The sequence below is a fragment of the Vespula vulgaris genome, chromosome 17, assembly GCF_905475345.1.
Source record: "Vespula vulgaris chromosome 17, iyVesVulg1.1, whole genome shotgun sequence".
In the NCBI taxonomy this organism is placed as follows: Eukaryota; Metazoa; Arthropoda; class Insecta; order Hymenoptera; family Vespidae; genus Vespula; species Vespula vulgaris.
This window is the reverse complement of record NC_066602.1, coordinates 2,963,460-2,975,562: the sequence shown is the minus strand read 5'-3', so window position 1 is coordinate 2,975,562 and position 12,103 is coordinate 2,963,460.

Below are 12,103 nucleotides of genomic sequence, written 5' to 3'. Positions count from 1 at the left end.
GTTAAGTGGTCTGTGGAACTCGACGGCGCTTCTGATGAAATGCTCGTGGCGAGTGTACGCCGCCAGTTCTGAGGGTCGTTGACGAGAGAAGGAAAGAGAAACAGAAAGAGGAAGAGAGAGAAAGAGAGAGAGGGAGAAAGAGAGAGAGAGAGAGAGAAAGGGAGAGAAGGAGAGAGAGAGAGAGAGAGAGAGAGAAAGGAAGGAAGGAAGGGAGGGAGTGATGGAAGAGAGGGGTGGAAGGTCAGAGGGTACATACGGCATAACCGCGTGACTCTGCGTCGAGCTGAACCTTTGCTCGCATTATAATTACATTCTGCCATCCGTAAAATTGCAAATAATTAAGATCCGGTCGATTCAAGAGAAACAGAGAGAGAGAGAGAGAGAGAGAGAGAGAGAGAGAGAAAGAGAAATCCGTGCACCCTCTTTTATTTTTTATCCTCTTTTCAATTTTCGTAAATACTTTATATACGTACATTCAATTAAACAAATCGGATCTTTGATTAATTGAATAAACGCATCGATGATCGTGCGATTAGAAATGTAAAAAAATGTATTTCATCGATATTATTCCCCATTTTTTTTTTTTCTATCTTACGTTCTTCTCTCGCGCTCTTTTTCTTTCTTATCTCTTTTACCTTGAAAACACGGGGAATACGCGGTGAGCGAGTTTATTCGAAAGGGAGTAATGTTCGGCGACGTCGAGAAAGAATTGGATGATAGATGCAGACAATATGGCGCCATTTTTCTATCCCTGTCGGAGGAGAATTAAGCTTATACTCTTTCGCGACCAAATATCTTCGGCAGTTGTCACGTACCGTGCGTACAATCACCACCCTTCTCGCTACCCTTGGCCACCCCTATCATTCTCTTCCGAATACCACCCCTTCACTTTCACCGACTCTCCCTTTCTTGCTCTTATTCTTCCCTCTCTCCCTCCTCCTTTCTCTCTCTCTTCGTTTCTTGACAGTTTTGCAAAAGAAAGAGACAAAAAGATAACGAGGGAAGTGGAAGGAAGAGAAAGAGAGAGAGAGAGAGAGAGAGAAAAGAAAGAGTGATAAATAATACCAGCCGATTCGTTGTTTCGAGCAGAACCTTCGCAGTTATACGAATAAACGCCTGTCTTATGTGAAAATACTTTTCTACGCGCGCGCATATATGCGTGCGTTGCGTATATATATATATATATATATATATATATATGATATATAAAAAAAATATATATATAAAGATACTTTGTAACGCGTGCACACACGAGAGAAACACATATAGACGCGATATAGCGAACAGTGCTCGTATGTACGACAAAGACTTATGCCATTGTCCTTCTGCCTGCTCTGCTCTTTCCGAGACAGTCTATATAAAGGAGAAAGGAACGTTCGCGCTCGCGAGAAAAAGAGCCGCGAAAAAAAGCGAAAGAGAATAAGAGAAAGAGAAAGAGAAACGGACAGACAGAGACAGCGTCCTTTGTACTCTCGTGTGTACCCCTTTTTCTTCTTCTCTTTCTACCCTCTACCCCTATAGCTTTCTCTTTCTGTAGTTTTCCCTCTCGCACTGATCTCCCACCACCGTTTCTACCACCCACCTATCTCGATCTTTCTCGAACCTTTTCTTTCTTTCTCTTTTTTTTTTCTTTTTCTTTTTGCCTCTTTCTTTATCTCACGTAGGTACGTGGATCTATCTCTTATTCGCGCTCGTCCATCGGCTGTGTTTGCCGCTACGTAGACGACCATTAGTGGCGGTGTAAAAGCTATATTGGAAACGCGCGCGAATCTTTAGAAAGAAACTTGGAAGGGTAGCTAGTGTCGAGGATTTTTTAAACCATCTCTTCTTCCGCACTTCACTTTTCTCTTTATCTATCTATCTATCTATCTATCTATCTATCTATCCATCCATCTTGTCTTTTGTGCATACGTCCATGTCTTTACCTTCGGGCAATATTTCCATTTAACGTGATTACTGCTCGAATTTCATTCGGAGTTTTATATAAAATCCTTTTGATACAGTCGCATGGTTATGAGGGGTGAAACAGCGAAGTAAACGGTGAACGATCGATCGGTTTTACGTCCGTGTTTGCTCGATCTTTGATCTTTGAAACGAAATAAACCGATAATAAAAAGTTATTCGTGTTCGATCGTTCGTTGAAAGTTATTTATACGTTTCAAACGAAACGTCGAAATAGAATCGTACGATCGTACTGTAGCTACTTAAGCTCGATAATTACCGATTTCAATCTATTGCCCCTAAGCGGTATTCGCTAATAAATAATCGAGCCCATACAGGCAGCTTTTCGTGCATCGCTGATCCCGAACGATGCACGGTCAGACGATTGCATGTTCCGCATTGATAGGTACAATGCGACGTGATTGTACCAATCATGCGATATTATAATCAATAATACTCGCTATTAAACCCCTAACTATGCACGACTGCTATACTAACGGCTACTAATACAGCACCGATGCACCATATAACAGGTATAGCGCGGCATTAACGATACAGTGATTCTCATTTTGTTTCGTATTATCAAATTATAGTTAAAGGTAATCTCGACGTTTTCGATGCATAGAAATTAATTATATCGCGCAAGGGCATCTATTTTACTATGCTTCTCATCATAAATTTTGCGAGGATGGTTTAAAATCTATATCTATATACATATATACACGTATACGCACGCATTATATATATATATTTGTGTGTGTATACACAGAGACAGAGAGAGAGAGAGAGAAAGAGAGATTTTGTTACGAGTCATACATATATACACACATACGCATATATGTATACACGATGTAAAATAGCATTAGTATACGAAATTTACGAGGCATGAAAGTTCAGATTGACGAGTTTGACGCTATAACATTTATACAATTCTATACACGATAATACGCAAAAGAGATAGCTTATAAAAACCGTAGAAATAAACACGATACACCAATGTTTACGTATAGATGAACAATAACTAAAGCTTCGTTCGAGTAATCTCTAAATATCATTGGTTATTACTTACGTTAGTATATATCGTTTTTATTCTCGGGATATCAAAACAAACGATCGTACCGAGGCACAGAGAGAAGAGAACTGCGGACGGTTGAGGATCTCTGGATAAGAGCAAGTAAATAGAAACAGGCAGTACCAGTCAGTGCACGGTGCAAAGCAGTATAAGAGTCCTTTCAACGTTTCTTTAACAACTGTCTTTACTCTTCTATAGATACATAGATCGTATGATACCTACGTTGAAAAGAGAAAAGCAAAAAGTAGAAAAAAAGAACAAATAAAAAACAGAGGAGGAAAAAAGAGGACAAAAGCAAAATCGCTCCGAATCGCGTTCTCCTTTACAACGTACGTTACAACCATCTTTATCCAGCCAGTTGAATGACGTCTATCGTCGAAGGATCGATTTTCTAACGGAATGAAAAAGAAGCAGAGTCTGCCATTAACGCCCAACCACGTCTACGCTTACGATTCTCTTCTGGAATAAAATGACGAATGTAAGTAGATATAAACGAGATAGTAGAGGGAACACTCGTAACAACCTAAAGCTTTAGAAGGACGCGTTTTAATCGGCGGAATAGGTGGGAGCGAAGAAGAACCTGAAACGTCGTCATTAACTGCCAATCACTGCCATTCACTAGTTCGAGATGTATATATATATATATGTATTCTATAGGTAGATACGGTTTATATATATCTATAGAGAGAAAAGCGTAGATGTATCGAGGAATATAAAACGAGATGAAACGTTAAACAAGGTTAGGTAGTTAGATACAGATAAATATAAATAGAGAGTCGACCGACGTAGTAATTAACATATTATTTATTAACGAGGGGAGTAAGGAAAAATACAAAAAAAAAATAGAGGGGGAAAAAGAGAGAAAATGGGCGATTTCGTAATCGACGAATTTTGACATTGACCGTTCTCTTCGTCCTTTTATTTTTTTCTTTGTTTCTTTTCGTAAAAGAAGAAGAAGGAAAGAAAGAAAAAAGAAAAGGACGCTCGATACCGCGTATTATCTCGACTCACGTTCTCTTATATTTCTTTAATCGCTACTCGTTAGAATTTAATGAGGTAAAAAGAGGGAGAGACAGAGAGAGAGAGAGAGAGAGAGAGAGAGAGAAAGAGAGAGAAAAAAAAAGAAGGAAAGAAGGAGGCCGGGGATTCAATGCCTCTGATTTTTCACAGAGTTTTAATATTTCGCATTTCACGGAAGAAAACTTTTTTAGACGACGTAAGAGTATCCTTTGAATATACATTTTTCTGTTGAAACTGGCGTGGAAAGGAGGAGAGAGTGGGAAAATGAGAAAGTAGGAGCGAGAGAAAGAAAGACAGAGACAGAGAAAGAAAAAGAGAGATCATTAGTATAATACTTTAAACGCAAATCTATGAAATTCACGATAAGTCGAATCTTTTATCGGACGTCGCGAGTTAGACGCAAGACCTCATGTTTAAATCTCCGAATTAATAACTAGCAAACTCGAACAAACTCGACGAGGGCGAGCGAACGTTGCAGCGAGTTTTAGTTATGGCAGGGGTTACGGGGATAAGGGGTAGGTAGGAGAAGGTCGCGAAAGAAAATTAAAATTACCTGGTAGGAGCTCCGAGAAGTTAAGCGACGAATAAGGAAAAGAGAAACATGGCGACGCTATGAATTATCATTTTTATCGTACGGTACCCCTACAACCACTCGAATTTTTATCGAGCATACTTTCTCTCTCTCTCTCTCTCTCTCTCTATCTATTTCTCTCTCTCTCTCTCTCTCTCTCTTTCTCTTTCTCTTTCTCTTTCTCTTTTCGTCCTCCTAATTAATTCTGAGAATTAATTAACAGCGACAGACGCATTGTCTCGATTCTGTCCTGTCGCTATTGACATAGAGAAACGAAGATACAGGGTGAAACAGAGATAGAGAGAGACAGAGAGAGAGAGAGAGCGAGAGTGAAAGAGAGAGAGGGGGGGAGAAAGCGAGACAGAGCGACGCTCGGTTTTACTTCGTTAACGATTTCTACGTTCGCTCAGACGTTAACTTTTTCTAACAAATAGGAAAATTAAAGCCCCCGTGTCCATGCGCCCGTTCGCTTTCCGTCTCTTTTCACGGACGTAACTCCGTTCTGACGGGTATTTAGTTACGACTTTTTTATAATTAATACCTCGGGTGGTACATTAAGTCGCGAAATAGAGGCGAGAGAGAGATAGAGGGAGAAAGAGAGAGCGAGATGGCGAGAGACAGACAGAGAACGAGAGCGAAAGAGAAAGATATATATATATATATATACATATATAAATATATATATATATATATATATATATATATATATATATATATTTAGAGAAAGAGAGAGAAAAAGATAGATATAGGTGGTAGTAGGAGAAAGGAAAGAAGAAGAAGCGTTTTGTAAAATAAATACGAAAGCGGCGTGGCGTGCGGCTCGAGTTGTGTGCTGGTGGACACAGCGATGGAGGCGACGGGGAGCCACAAACTTTTACGCCACGAAGGAGCAACTTGGTTTTCCTCCGTTCAAGAAGAGTCTTCGTTCTGTTTCGTTTCGAACGACCAGCATCAGTACTACCATCATCGGTATCAGCATCAGCACCAATACCAGTACCACCTTTGCCGACCATCTCCTCCTCCATCTTTCTCTTCCTCCTCCTTCTCCTCTTCTTTCTCCTACTCCTCTTAACCTTCTCTCTCTCTCTCTCTCTCTTTTTCTCTCTTTCTTCTTTACTCCGAAACAAGTAGTAACAGAGGTCAATTATAATGGAAGATTACGTGGCCGCTATTCCGCTTCGCAGCAGTTATAAATAGCTACAAAAGAGTATGAAGTCCCTCGGAAGTATTAACCTGAAGAGCCATTGGGAAAACTCTCGTTATACCTACTCGGAAACAAGGAAGGCAAATAATTGGAGAATAAAAGAGAGAGAGAGAGAGAGAGAGAGAGAGAGAGAGAGAGAGAGAGGATGGGTGACGAGGATGGTAGAAGGAGGCAACAGAGTTTTCTTTCTCCGTTTATCGCAGCACCAACGGTGGTTATACGCGTCGTTTGAAAGCAATCGCTTTCCGGATCTTCCGACGTAGAAATTTTCTCTTTGAGAAATTAATAAAATGATATTCGATCATAAACAAAGAGAAGAAAAGAAAGAGAGGGAGAGAGAGAGAGAGAGAGAGAGAAAGAGAAATGAGAAAACTAGATAGAGTATATAGATACTAAAGAAACTCGTTCGATAAGTAAAATCGTTTTTTTCATCTGGTAGAGTCGGAGATAACAGGATGTTTCTTCGAGCTCGCTAAAAGACGGTCATAGAACTTTTACCATCCTCTCCCATCTCTCTCTCTCTCTCTCTCTCTCTCTCTCTCTCTCTTTATCTGTCTGTCTGTCTATCCGTCTGTCTGTTTCTCTCTTTCTCTTCTTCATCGTCAGTACTCGTGGATTACTCGGGGAATAAAGTACAACAATACGAATTGTGGATTGTGTTCGGGGACCGACGTCATCGTCGTCGCTCGGTCTCTGACTGGAGGAAGAAGAGGAAGAAGAGGAGGAAGTGGAGGAGGAAGAGGAGGAAGAGGATCGTCGACGACGACAGTGGCAGCCAGCCTATTTACTCGGATAACGATGCTCCGGTTGACGGCGAATCGGTTCCTCTCTTTTTCTCTTTCCTTCTCCCAACGGCATAAGCTCGCCCCCTATTGTTCCGCCATAAAAATGTCAGTTGGCGAATCTATAGTTAGGCGCCACAAAGAACACAATGAAAGATGTATGGAAATAGCCAGATAGAGGCAGTCTGGCTACCATCGCCACCACCACCACCACTGACATCGCCACCACCGCCATCGCCACCGCCATCGCCACCGCCACCGCCGCCACCACCACCACCACCACCGCCGCCTCCAGCAGCCACTCGAATGCACTTGTCGTATACATTTAAACGATGGTAATGAACCATTGTTGAGAATTATCAGTCCTACGTCGAGCTTGCTTGCCTGCCTGCCTGCCTGCCTGTCTGCTTGCTTGCTTGCTTGCTTGCTTGCTTGCTAATTATCAACGGAGGATCGTTCTCCAGTGCGAATGTCGAGTGACTTCTTCTTCGTCTGACAACGTCGTTTCGACCAATTTTCCATCCTATTCTTTTCTTCAATCCATCGCGCACTTCTCTCTTATCTCACCAATTTCGATAAGGATTTCTTTATTTTTTTTTCTTTCTTTTTTTCTTTTTGCACATCTCTTTTATCGAGTATTCAAGATCAAGGCGTTCACAGGCGATCGATAGAGTTTATTGTATTACGTAGAAAAGTCAAAAGATTTTTTTTTTTTTTTTTTTTTTTTTTTTTTTTTATTATTATTAAGCGAGAAAGAGCTCGGAAGAGGGAAATGAGAAAGAAACGAAAAAGTTTTTAATAAGAATGATTTGGTTTCTTTTTTTTTCTCTCTTTTTTTTTTCTTTGTTTCGACTCGCTTTGACAGAAGAAAAAAGATGAAGAGGAAGAAGAAAAAAAAGAAGAAGGAAACGCACGCTCAGCCACGCGGCCTGGAAAAGGCATTGCATTCGTGCAACGATCTCTTTATATCTATCTTATCTTAATTATTCCGAAAAGTTAATTAGTTTTTTCCTCCCTCGTTTTTACCAAAAGCAAACGATACCCCCGGTTGGAAGAAAATTGGCGCGGAAATCTTGAATGTTTCCGCGTCTGCCTTGGATTCTTATATTCAAAAAAAAAGAAAAAAAAATGTCGGAATGTGGTTAATATAAACGTCCAATTCGACTTGGTGGATGCCACGAATCGAGCGATATAACTCGCGTTAAGCTCGTTTAATTACTATCAATTAATTATCATTCTCTCGTACCGTGGCACTTCGAAACGTACGAAAGGAAAAGAAAAAAAAGAGAAAAAACAAATAAATACTTCAACACCATGTGAAACGCGTGGACTAGCGCGCGAATCTATTCGCTTCATCCCTCACACCACCCCCAAACCAATAATATTACGTTTCAATCGTTAGCCAGTTTTGTTTCTTTCTTTTCCTTCATCTTTTTTTCATCCTTTTCTTTCCTAATTGATTATTTTCAAAAAAGAAAATGTTATTTCCGATTTCGATTGTATCTACCCACCTACTCTCCAGTAGCCTTCGTTTTTATTAATTGAGAGAATCGTGTGATACATATATCTATACACGATAGGTTGATATAATAAAACACTTCGGATCGTTTGGGAGCGAACAACAAGAAGATTTCGTCACCCCCATCGAGCAAGCGTTTCCAGCGTACGTGCACACGCACCCCCGTCGACACCCTCCCTCCTCCCACTCAATCCACTCTTCCCTCCCACCATCACCATCACCACCACTGCCACTACCGTATTACCACCACCATCGCGACCATCACTGCCACCTACGTTCTCCACACCGGTATCCTACACCGTAGGGAGTAAACAGGTGTTGGCTGACGGCCGTACACGCGGTTTATACGCGTCACCCCTCGCGCTCGTGCGAATGCGTGCGAAAGGGTGGAAGCGTGCGTATCGGGGTAGCTGCAGGAAATGTAGACGGAAAGCGGAGCGTGATAGAGTATGGAAAGAAAAAAGAAGAAAAAAAAGGAAGGAAAAGGAAAAAAATATATATAGAGAATGGGGGGGGGGCAAAACAAGAAAATGTCAAAGAGAGAAAGACTCTTTCGACAGTGGCGAATTTTTCCGCGTTAAAAGAAATTGTAATTAAGCTTGAACAACGACGAGTGACAACGCTCGTTTCATCGCTCTCTCTCTCTCTCTCTCTCTCTTTTTTCTTTTTTTTTCTTTTTTTCTGTTCCCTCTCGTAATTCTTTCTTCGACAGGTTCGTGGTGCGAGCAAATAAATGAATTTTATGCGAACGAACGAATTACAACCGCGTTCTTTTATTATTTCTCTTGCTCTCGTGTAAATTAATCGCCGATCGATACGATGAAAATATTCCGTTTAATTCCGTGGGTATTAACGTTTAATGACGAAACGGAAAATTAATTGTCTAGAAAGGTGTTATCGCGTGTAAAAAAAATAGAGAGAGAGAGAAGGAAAGAGAGAATAGATTCGTACAGCCGCATGTAGCAAATATTTTCTCACGTCGTTTTTTCTTTTTTAATTCTTTTTTTCTTTTTTTTTTCATTTTTTTTCTTTTATGTTTATCTCTTTTCTCTTTACGCGTACGAGAATCCTGACAGCAATAAGTCTACGTATTTAGAGGCGCGCATTACACACACAAACACACATATATATCGTAGATACATGCAGACACATATATATACGTATAAGAGTCATTGGAGTAGAGTCGATTTGCAAGGCGAACGTGCATCGGTGCTCGCAAGCTTCCTTCTTTTCGCATCTACGCGACAAAGGGTGTTTTTAGAATATTGATATCGAAGCAGAGAGTCGGTGCACCATGGCGCGCTACGTTGCGTTGCGTTGCGTTACGTTGCATTGCATTGCATTGCATTGCACTGCATTGCGCTGCGCTACGCTAGCGGCGGTTTCGCTTTGAACATTCGAGATTCGCACGGCAAGTGCAACAACGCACGAGCTGCCTTTCTGCCTTTCTTTCTTCACCTTTTTTCATTTTTTTTTTTTTCTTTTTTTTCCTCTTTTTCTTCTTTTTATCTTCTCGTCGACGCGATTTTCCGTTCCATTTCGCGGTTCGCGAGATAAGCGCGTTCTACGCTCTACCGGAGATACGCGTTTGCTTCTACAGATCGATTTCGATGAAAAATTGAAAATGCTTCATGAAAAATCGACGATTTTCATTCTCTATTGTTTCGTTTTATTTTTTAACCGATTGTTATTAAACAGACGACGTTAGATGACTATTCTATATAGTCTATAACGTTGACTATAGAATGATTATAAAACACACGGTTATAGAAAGACAAAACGAAAGAGCTAGAAGCCGTAAAAGTTAGAAGAAGAAGGAAGAACCTTTGTATTTCCATTACTTAAAACAAATCAATATTTTCAATATCTCCAAATGGAGGAGGCCTCCTTTATCCGTGACACTCAGTTCGCGTCGCCTCGCTCTCTGCTTCCACTGTCTACTTCGCATTTTCTTTTTCTCTTTTCTTTTCCTCTTTTTTTCTTTTTTTTTTTTCTTTTTTTACTTTATCTTGCCTTGCCTTTGCTCTCTTCGCTTTTGCTTTCTTTTTATTCCTAACGACGCGGGGAAGGCTTAGAGCATGAAAAGCATCGAATATGCAGGCCGACAATAAAAAGATGTTAGCGGTTGAAAACAAGACCCTTATTCGAGTAGCAATCGGTTAGAATCAACCCCAAGATGAGGACGAGAAAAAAGAAGGAAGCCCGTGCAATTTCGTAAATGGGAATTGCCGATATATCGGACGACGTGAAGGGTTGGGAAGGGAAGGAGAGTGGAAGGGAGGGACACGATTCGTTTTTTCTCTTGTAAATTAATCTTCGTAGATATTTCTTTTATCCCATCGAACGATTTTGCAACGAATAATTATACTTAATTACCGTCATGCTGTGTCGCAGCAAATAGCAAGCTTGATCTTACGTAGTTTTAAACAGTACTGGATAATAAACTTTATCCATTTTTTTTTTTTTTTTATTTAGTTGTATTAAAAAAGGGTCCGCAAAAAATTTCGTTTCTTTTCTTTTCTCGTTTTTTTTTCTTTTCTATTATTCTGAAAGATTCTCAATCCGAAAGATCGTACAATGAGAATATAAGTTTTACAGAAGGATCCGAAGTAGGGCTTTTCAAAGTCCTAAGATCGGAGGGGGTGGGGATACGGTACAAAAGAAATGAAAGTGGTCCGAGAGAAAGAAATTAAAGGCAATGACAAATTCACGTCGTGCAGATAATTGGAATAAATAAAGGATAATAGAGGGTGGTGGGGCGCGAGGAGAAAAAGATAGAAGGGTGGTTGGTTTCGAAGGAAGTGCAAGAAGAACGCGGAGAAGACGAAGATGGCGGAAGTGGAGGAGGAGGTGGAGGAGGAGGACAAGAAGGAGGGGAAAGGAAAGAGGGGGTACAACCCCTTGACATCTGTAATTAAATGAAAACAAAAAGAAAGTAATCGTACACCTCCTAGTGGCAGGGTTGGCGGTGGTAGTGGTGATGGTGGTTGATGGTGGTGATGGTGGTTGTGGTGGCTACCGTTAAGGGGTACACCGAGAGCCACCAGCGAAATGAGAAAATCAGATAGGGAGGAGAGACAATGCCATCTTGTCTGTCCAAGAATGAAATGTCACCGACCGGAAACGGACGAGCGATTCGTTTGGATCGTTCTTCTTCCGGATCGTCTTTATATTCCGAGAGACTCTCTAACGTCCCGTTCCTATCTCTCTGGTGGTTGGTTCTCTCTTCCTTTCTGCAGCTTTCTCTCCTTCTTTCTCCCTGCCGTGCTCGATCTCTATCGTTCCTTTTTTTTTTCATAAAAGAAGAAAAAAGAAAATGATGAAAAAAAGAAAGAAAATTAGAAAGGAACATTCCGTCTAAAGATATTCATTATGCTAAAGAAAAAAAAAATGTTTAGGACAGGCATTATCGATACTTAGTTTTTAAGAACGTTCAAGTATTGTTTTTTCTCTCTCTCTCTCTCTCTCTCTTTTTTTTTTATTTTCTTTTTCTTTTCCTTTTATTACGCTCAAGAGAAACAAAAGTTATAGGTATACCTAATTGTTAAGCGTTGAAATATTTTCTAAGCTTTTTCATTTTCTCTTTTTCTTCTTTTTTTTTCTTTTCTTTTCTTCATATCGAAAGAAAGAAATAACACGTATCCACCCCCCCTCTCTCTCTCTCTCTCTCCACGTATAAAAATACGTATCGAGACGAAAATGTATTCATCCATCGGGTGAGAACTTTTATCGGTAGATATCGTCCCGCGCCCATTCGATTCCACTTTCGTTGGAGACGATTTTACGAAGAAAAAAAAAAGAAAAAAAAGAAAAAGAAAGAAAGGAAGAGGAAAAAAAACGAAAAAAATCACCTTCCCATTTTCAGAACAATGTCAGCGTTCTTCCGACGGCATTGCTATTAGCCACGGGCGATAAAATCGATTCGACTCGAGCGTTTCGCTTCGGCAAAAATCGCTTTAAAACTAATGCATGGCCGACTCGAGTTCGATTTGGT